The sequence below is a fragment of the Marmota marmota genome, unplaced genomic scaffold (genome assembly GCF_001458135.2).
Source record: "Marmota marmota marmota unplaced genomic scaffold, marMar, whole genome shotgun sequence".
Taxonomy (NCBI): domain Eukaryota; kingdom Metazoa; phylum Chordata; class Mammalia; order Rodentia; family Sciuridae; genus Marmota; species Marmota marmota.
This window is the reverse complement of record NW_026000185.1, coordinates 12,901,374-12,910,388: the sequence shown is the minus strand read 5'-3', so window position 1 is coordinate 12,910,388 and position 9,015 is coordinate 12,901,374. Positions and strand designations below refer to the sequence as shown.

Sequence of the window (9,015 nt, the reverse complement as noted above, 5' to 3'; positions counted from 1 at the left end):
GGAGCGAGGTGTGAGGTGTGTGGTGTGTGGTGGGGGGGGGGACCCAAGTCAGTCCCCTTCATCCTGTGCCCTGGGATTAGTCCAAGCCCAGCTGTTTGTTTACAGAGGACAAACCTAAACTCCAAACTCTATACCGCAAACCCAGCCCCCTCCCCACAGCTGATCAGAAATAAGTTGAATCTGTGAACTGTGACCTCTGCCAGTTCACCTCTCTGCTGAGCCCAAGTGGCAAGGCCAGCTGTAACATACAGCCTCCTCCCTATACAGGGGTTCCTGTGGGAAAAGCTGTCCTTGCAGCCAATAGCCTTGGTGTGTTGCTGGGGGGAAAAGTGAGTTTTTTGGCTTCCCTTACAATCTTCTTTATTAGTCTCTTATGTATTACTATAACAAAATACCCGAGGTTGGATAGTTATATAAAGAAAAGAGGTTTATTTAGTTCGCAGTTCTGGGCCCACATCTGATGATGGCCTTCAGAGGTGCCACAGGAAAGGGCGAGGAGTACAAGGCCTGGAAGGTGCAGGCTCCTGCTCTGTGGACCACAACAGATCCCTTCCATGAAGACTACCGTCTAGTACTTCACTAGTAACCACAGAAAAGCAATTAAAAACCTGAGTGAGAGACGCTTTGGCTGAGGAAAAAAGGTAAATCTCGTAACTCCAAGTCTTGGTGTGGCTGTGGGGGTTTGAAAAATCTCCTGCACAGCTGGTGGAATGGAAGTTGGTACAAGGTACCATAGTAGGGCATCAGGGAAGGTCGAACATATGCTTCTCTTTTAAGCCAGGTGCTTAAAAGGCACACACCTGAAATCCCAGCTACTCAGGTCGCTGAGGCTGGAGGATCACAAGTTCAAGGCCAGCCTCGGTAACTTAGCAAGGCTCTGTCTCAAAAAGGTTTAATGAAAGGGCTGGGGGTGAAGCTTGGTGGTAGCATGTGCCTGGGTCCAATCCCAGAACTGGGGGAGGGGAAAAAAGATCTGCCAAGTTTGGGGTACAGAGTTTGGAGTTTAGGTTTGTCCTCTGTAAACAAACAGCTGGGCTTGGGCCAATCCCAGGGCACAGGGTGAAGGGGACTGACTTGGGTCTCTCCCCCACTAACTCCACTTCTGGATGGGACTGCTAGGGAACGCTCACCCCGGGCCTGGTCAGCAGTGACTGAGGTGCCTGTGCAGTGGAATGTTGCCCAATTGTTGAAACGAGTAGTTTAGAGCTCTGTGAATCAACACAGAAAGACGCTGAGTGTAAAACAGAGATGAAAAAAGGGCACGGCTGGGCCCGGTGGCCCACGCCTGTCATCCCAGCAGCTGGGGAGGCTGAGGCAGGAGGATTGCCAGGTTCAAAGCCAGCCTCAGCAAAAGCGAGGGGCTAAGTATCTCAGTGAGATCCTGTCTCTAAATAGAATACAAAATAGGGCTGGGGATGGGGCTCGGTGGTCGAGTGCCCCTGAGTTCAATCCCTGGTATAAAAAAAAAAAAAATCATATACAGTATCATACTATGTATAATATGATACTAGTTATATGAAGTTCTCACTAAAACGTGTGCCTGAATCAATTATTGCCTCTTAGCAGCAAACTCACACCTCAGGACTTTTTATTATGAGAGAAAAAAAAAAAAACAATCAATCCCTACTTGACCAAGCCACAGTGGTATATTGGGCAGTTGGTCCAATCGTTTTCTGCTCCATATAGAGTGATCCGTTCCCTGCGGGCCCACAGAGGGAAGAGTGCCCTTGCCCTGGTCCTATCTTTGGACTTGGTCAGGTGACTGAGCTAGTAGGATATGGATGAATGAAGCATAAGCAGAGGCTTAAGATAATGCTTGTGCAATCGGGCTATCTCTTTTGTGTGTCTGCTACTTCCGTGAGAAGAATGGTCCTCAAGAAACCTGTTGGTCAGCTGGGTGTGATAGTGCGTGCCCATAATCCCAATGACCCGGGAGGCTGAGGTAGGAGGATGGCGAGTTAGAAGCCAGCCTCGGCAACTTGTCAAGATCCTGTGTCCACATTTGAAAAAATTCAGAGATGGAGGTGTAGCTCAATGGTTAAGCACTGCTGGGATCAGTCCCCAGTAATTAAAAAAATAGAAAAGATGGGGCTGGGGTTGTGGCTCGGGGACAGAGCACTTACCTGGTATGTGTGAAGCCCTGGGTTCAATCCACAGCACCACATAAAAATAAAGCAAATAAGCGTATTGTGCCCATAAACAACTAAAAAAAAAATTTAAAGATAAGAAAAGAACAAAAAGAAATCTGTCAGTCTTTAGAAGAGATGTGGCTGGGTGCTAACCCAACCAAGAGTAGTCAGCCCCAGCTGATCCACGTATGTGTGAGTGAGGAACAATATGCTTGCTATCTGATGCTACTGAGATTTGGGGGATGTTTGTTAGCCAGCAGTAGCTGACTAGTAGATCTATTATATTCATGTCATCTATGGCTTCCACCCAAAATCATTCTCGACAAATAAAAGGTAACATAGGAAGAGCACTTGGTACCCATGAAGTGCTCAATAAGTACCCATGGCTTTCTTTTCCGTCTTCCACACAGTATCATTTCTGCAAAAGGAAGACATTTCCTTGACTGCTCTGTGGCTCTTTTTTTAATGGGTTTTCATACCAAATTCAACGATTCCCATTATGCCTATTATTCCAGACACAAAGAAACAGATTAGAGTGAGTCCTTAGCAACAGGACTGTGAAGTTACAATTCAAAGAACTTAGATTTCTGATATCATATTAATAGCTATAACCAAAAGATTTTTTTTTATGGGAAACGTCAAAATACTGCCATTGTTCAGTCTCAAGAAGCAGGGACTTAAATCAGCCTGTGACGTTCCCCTTTGATTTTTTTTTAATATATTTTTTTAGTTGTAGATGAACACAATCTCTTTATTTTTGTATTTATTTTTATGCAGTGCTGAGGCTCAAACCCAGTGCCTCACACGTGGGAGGCAAGTGTTTTACCAGCGAGAGCCCCAGCCCCTGACATTTTATTTTTATTTTACGTTATTTATTTGTGTGTGTGTGTGTGTGTGAACCTTTTCTCTGTTTCTGAGGCTGCCGTATAAGGCACCTGCCTTGTGACGGTCACTTGCTGCCGGCCAATGCTCGGACCAAACTGCAAAGATTGCTTTCCTAGCAGATGCGGATCTCATGACCCTGTCCTACCCAGTGACTGCCTGGACCTCCCTGAAGGACCGAGAGCTGAGTGCACGTGAGTTCAGGGCCCTGTCCTTGGACAGCTGTCTTTCGGGAGCTTGGGGAATAGAGCTGATTTTGTGTGTGTGTGTGTGTGTGTGTGTGTGTCCGTGTGTGTGCGTGCGACAGAATAATAATTTATAGTATTTATTGATTTGTGCGATTTTTTTAATTTAAAAAGATTTTACATTAATGCTAAGTCCCAAAACAAAAATCAGAGTTTCTTGGTAAATTTTTAAAAATGGAAGCCGTACAAACAGGCCTAGCCAACTGTAATTTTTTTTTTTAATTTTTTAATTCTAATTTTAACAGTGGAAGCTGAGCTGCTCAGTCAAGGGCAGGCGGCCACCTCAACGTGCAGCTGGTGTGGCCCAAGGAACAGCCGCGTCAGCATCACTCTGGAGCCAGATAGCTAGCGGTGTGGCTTTAGAAAACAGTAGGGCCACTCCTCCCTGTTACCCGGCAGGCAGTTCCGATTCTGGGTTTATTCCCAAGGGAAGTGGGAGGGGGGCGGGGGACTCCAAGGGATATTGTACACCCGTGTTTGTGGCAGCCCTGGTCACAATAGCCAAAAGGTACTCTGGGCATGTGACGCACACTGGCTAATCAGTGATCAACGGATGAACACAGACAAAGTGCGGCTTATCCGTATGGAATACTATTCAGCTCTCACAGGAAGGAAATTCTGCCAGCAGTGCCTGGAATCCCAGCGACCCCGGAGGCTGAGACAGGAGGATCACAAGTTGGAGGCCAGCCTCAGCAATTTAGCAAGATCCTCAGATTTAGTGAGATCCAGTCTCTCACTCTGGGCTAAGGAAATCACCTTGTTAGCAGTAAGGTTCAGTAACTATAAATGCACCACCTCTCCAGTTGACCACACTTACCCCTCTGCCTTCTGTTTTAATCCTGCATTATTAGACTTTTTTTCTTGGTTAGAAAAGCTTTTAAATAATATTTCATCGTCAGGTGGGATAATCCTTACCTGTTCCTCTTTTTGGAGGGCAGATAAAAACAAATACCAAATGTCTTCTTTGATATAATGAGAGCAACTAAGAACAGAGCAGGGAGGAAGAGCAGGAAGAAAAGATTAACATTAAACAGATACATGAGGTGGGATGGAAAGGGAGAGAAAAGGGAAATTGCATGGTAATGGAGGGAGACCCTCATTGTTATACAAAATTACATATAAGAGGTTGTGAGGGGAATGGGAAAATAAACAAGGAGAAATATGAATTACAGTGGATGGGGTAGAGAGAGAAGATGGGAGGGGAGGGAGGGGGGATGGTAGAGGATAGGAAAGGTAGCAGAATACAACAGTTACTAATAGGGCATTATGTAAAAATGTGGATGTGTAACTGATGTGATTCTGCAATCTGTATTTGGGGTAAAATTGGGAGTTCATAACCAACTTGAATCTAATGTATGAAATATGATATGTCAAGAGCTTTATAATGTTTTGAACAACCAATAAAAAAATAAAAAAAATAAAAAAAAAAAAGAAAATATCATAAAAAAAAAAAAATAATAATAATAATATTTCAGGGATCCATGCTGTAGCTCAGTGGTATCATCATTCTGCCAAACGGGCTCCGTACTTTTTTCAAGCACCAACTTGATTTTTACAATGAAACCAGCTATTTTTCCTTTTTACCCCTCTCTGCCTTCCTGAAGGTAAATACTGTCTGCCGACGAGGAGACCGATGGATAGTAAAGGACCCTGAGTTTTCCGAGGCCAACAGGGTCGTCTCTTACTCCCGTCAAACCCTGAGTTGGATCCACACCTGAGTTTATGCTAATGAGGTGTCTTAGGGTGGGGCTCCTAGGTAGCTCGAGGGTGGGACCGGCTACCTGAAAGAACACAGATGATTGGCTGGTGAGAAGTTTCAGCCCCACCCACCAACCCTCGGGAGGGGCGAGGGACTGGAGGTGGAGCTCTGAAAACGGAGGACGGGTGCCCAGGGAGGTCCCTGAAGCTCCCACCACCACCCTGTGCGCCCTGCCCTACTTCTCTCTTCCGCCTGGCAGTTCCTGGGTTATAGCCTATATAATAAAAGGGCAGGCTTGAGTGGAAGCTGAGCTTTTGCGAACCATTCTAACTAGTTATCAGACTTGGAGAGGGTCGTGGGAACCCCCGAATTTACAACCATCAGTCAGGAGTCAGGGTGGCCTGGGCCTGTGGCTGGCCTCTGAATTGGGGTGGTCTGTGGGACTGAGCCCCTTTTCTGTATGGGATCTGGTGCTAACCCCGGGTGATGGGAGCACGGGGTTGAGCTGTGCCCTGCTCTGGGTCCCTCAGGGTCGTGATGGTCAGCAGTTTCCTGCTGGGCCCAGCCCCGGGTCACTCCGTTTCATAAGGCAGCCGTCTGCCCTGAGCTAGGGCATTTTAAGTGCAAGTTCTAAGACAGGGGACTTGGTAACTTGTCCAGGAGAGTAGACACCACCTGATGTCGGACACCAGAACTCATCAAAAAAGAACAGACCCCAGGGGCACAGCAGGATCCTAAGGCACAGGCTGATAATAATGTAATTGCCACCTGTGCACATATCGAATTGAATAAATCCCAAGTGCAAGGACACTTGGGCATATCAGATCATATCAGGAATACCAGAGATGCAAACTCATCAAACACCTATGAAACCCCTCACCTAAGACTCATAAAAAGAAGAGGCATCTCAGTCTGCAGTGTGACAAGCTGACCTGTCCCCTGGTCACTGGGGGGGGGGGTGGACACCTTGCCCAGGAGATGCACCTGTCCCAGGGCTTCAGCTCCTGGTGACAGCTCTGCCTTTTGTTAATCTGACCACCTGTAGAGTCTCCTTCAATTCCTGTCTCCTTGCCTACTGCCTCTTTAAATCCCAGGGGCCCCCCTAACCCTTTCTGGGCTTTCTGTAACCTTTATGTCATTGTGAGAAATGCGATGTGTTATTTGGACATAATAAATATTAGCAATTAAGATTGGAATGGGGGAGCACAGGGGTGCACTTTATAATCCCAGGGACTTGGGAGGCTGAGGCAGGAGGATGGCAAGTTTGAGGCCAGCCTGGGCAATTTAGCGAGACCTTGTCTCAAAATAAAAAGGGTCGCAGGGTGTGGATCAGTGGTCGAGTGCTTGCCCACTGTGTGTGTGGACCTGGTTTCATCCCCAGTACTAGGTGGGGGAAAAGGACTAAAAAGAATTCATGATTACGGAGTCATGATCGCCAATGAAAGTAATGCCGCTTGTGGATTTATTGACAGTTCTATAAAGTCAGACCTGTGGAAAGACAAATCCTGTCTAGGTTAAAAAAAAAATGGGGCGTGGGGCGTGTGTGCATGGCAGAGCTCACTCGGGGGCTCAGGAGAACTGTGGCACACAGGGCTGTCCTCGGAGAATCAGCAAATTTTAATGTAGAAAGAAGTCCATGTGCTGGCCATGGGACAGGTGTCCAGCAACTTGTAGCTATTTTTGTAACCATTATTGCCAGCCCCCTCCCCCAACCTTTGCAAATTCAAATTCTACACTGAGTGGGTTCCATTGCGCTCCTTCTGTGCAGAGTTGGAGCCAATGTAGACACCTCTGCTTCTGACTGATGAGCTAGAGATCATGACTGAAAGTGAGACTAGATCTTAACCTGACTCTTTGAAGATTTCCCAGAATTGTGTACTTGGGCACGTTTGGAAGGAAAAAAAAAAAACACCAGGTTGATAACATCAAAGCACAGCGATTCATGTCCTCTAGTCATCAAAAAGCAAAGGATGAGAACACATCTTGAGATAAAAAGCAGTGTTCTAAGCAAATTAGGGAGACTCTGTCTATAAGTAGAAAACCTGGTGGGGTGGGGGGGCGCACGATGGTGCACGCCTGTCATCCCAGCAGCTCAGGAGGCCGAGGCAGGAGGATCACGAGTTCAAAGGCAACCTCAGCAACAGTGAGGTGCTAAATAACTCAGTGAGACCCTGTCTCTAAATAAAGTACAAAATAAGGCTGGGGATGTGGCTCAGTGGTCGAGTGCCCCTGAGTTGAATCCCTGGTATCCCTCCTCCAAAAAAAAAAGCAGTGTCTGGGTACCAGGGGACATTTATAACTAATTTAACATTTACTTCCCATCCTCGGCTGCTAAAGATTAGTGCTGGGGCTGTGCAAGATGGTGCCCACTTGTCATCCCAGCAACCTGGAGGCTGATGCAGGAGGATCGCAAGTTCGAGGCCAGCTTCAGCAGTTTATGGAGACCCTAAGCAACTGAGACTTATTTATTGTCTCCAAATAAAAAACAGAAAGGGCTGCAGGTGTGGTTCAGTGGTAGAGCGCCCTTGGTTTCCATCCCTAGTACCAATACTAAATACATAAGATGAATGCCGCATTTGCTGCTGCTCATGTGTCTTCCGGTCCTGAGGGTCATATCCAGAGCCTCCACCACCCTAAGCAAGTGTTCTGCCACCGAGTGCCCCCCACCACCACCCCAGTGCTGGTTTAGAAGGCAGAGGACAAGAGCTGGGGAGAAAATTCAGCATGAAATTTGCTGGAGACAGCTAGTTATAGGGGCAATGGGAGCATCTTCCTAGAGACCCTTTGGGATGGGACTAGAAAGAGATGTCGTGGAACTCCAGCTGGATAAGTCCTTCAGGAACTGACAGCCCCATGGCACGGGGGCACAGGAGGCTGCAGGCCTTCTTACTGTGCACCAGGACCTGCCCCCTCATAGCCAGACTCCAGTCCAGCCTCCAGAGCGACCTCCCAGTTTCCAGGAAAGATGGGGAAGGGAGTGAACCGGACCCAGAGGGAGCAACCAGACAAATAGAGCAGATGGGGCATTTTTTAAGCCACAGCTCTGATTCTCTGAAAAGGGTATGTCATTCAGAAAGTGGTTGCCAGGAGCTGGGGAGAGAGAGATGGGAAGTCACTGTTCAGTAGGCATGGAGTTTCAGTTCTGTGTGACGAAAACGGTGGTGACAGTTGCACAACATTATGTAGGCCCTAATGTCACCAAACTGTGCACTCAAAATGGCTAAGATGGTAACTTTTATGTTATATGCATTTACATATTTTTTTTTTTTTAAGAAATCAAGGCCTGGGCTGGGACTGTATCTCAGTAATAGAGTGTTTGCTTCCCTAACAGGTGAGATACGCTGAGTTCAATCCCCAGCACCACACACGCAAACACACAAAAAAATCCACATTAAAAATAATAATAAAATACGGGCATCACGGTGCATGCCTGTGCTCCTAGTAACTCGGGAGGCTGAGGCAGGAGGAGCACATATTTAAGGCCAGCCTCAGCAACTTAGTGAGACCCTGCCTCAAAAATTAAAAAAAATAAAAATAAAAAGGACTGGGGCTGGGGGTGTGACCCAGTGGTCGCTTGCTTTCCTACCCTGCACAAGGCCTAGGTTCGATCCCCAGCACAACACACAAAAATACCCAGGGCCTTGGGCTGGAGCTGCAGCTCAGTGGTAGAGCGTCTGCCTCCCACCTGTGAAGCACTGGGTTTGATCCTCAGCATCACATATAAATAAATAAAGATATTGTGCCCACCTACAACTAGAAAAAAATATTTAAAACAACAACAACAACAAAAAAAAAATCAGAGCCTTGCGTAGGCTGGGTAAATGCTCTACCACTGAGCTACATTCCCCAGCCCAGGTCCTACATTTTTAAAAAGCTAATTAAGGAGTTCTGTAATTGTTAATAGATTACATAATAATACAAAAGACCAGGGAGAGGACTGTAAAAAAAGTTCATGAATTTCTCACTTATTTTTCTCAAAATGACACATCAATCAATGCTTTTATCCAACTATCAAATTCGTTGCACATTTTTTTTTTTTTTTTGGCCTGTTGAGGGGGTA

The 9,015-nt window shown here is 46.5% G+C and overlaps 1 long non-coding RNA gene and 1 other non-coding gene across 2 annotated transcripts in view; both read left to right on the top strand.

Moving 5' to 3' along the window:
* Window positions 1-7,170, top strand: part of LOC107147145 — a 15,663-nt gene extending 8,493 nt beyond the window's left edge. The window contains exon 4 of the long non-coding RNA XR_007342666.1: window positions 7,154-7,170. This is a non-coding gene — a long non-coding RNA (uncharacterized LOC107147145). The remainder of the gene's footprint in view (window positions 1-7,153) is intronic.
* On the top strand, window positions 4,149-4,225 carry LOC125612420. Its single transcript, XR_007342782.1, has one exon. It is a non-coding gene; the product is annotated as a U8 small nucleolar RNA (small nucleolar RNA).
* Window positions 7,171-9,015: the final 1,845 nt, after the last annotated feature.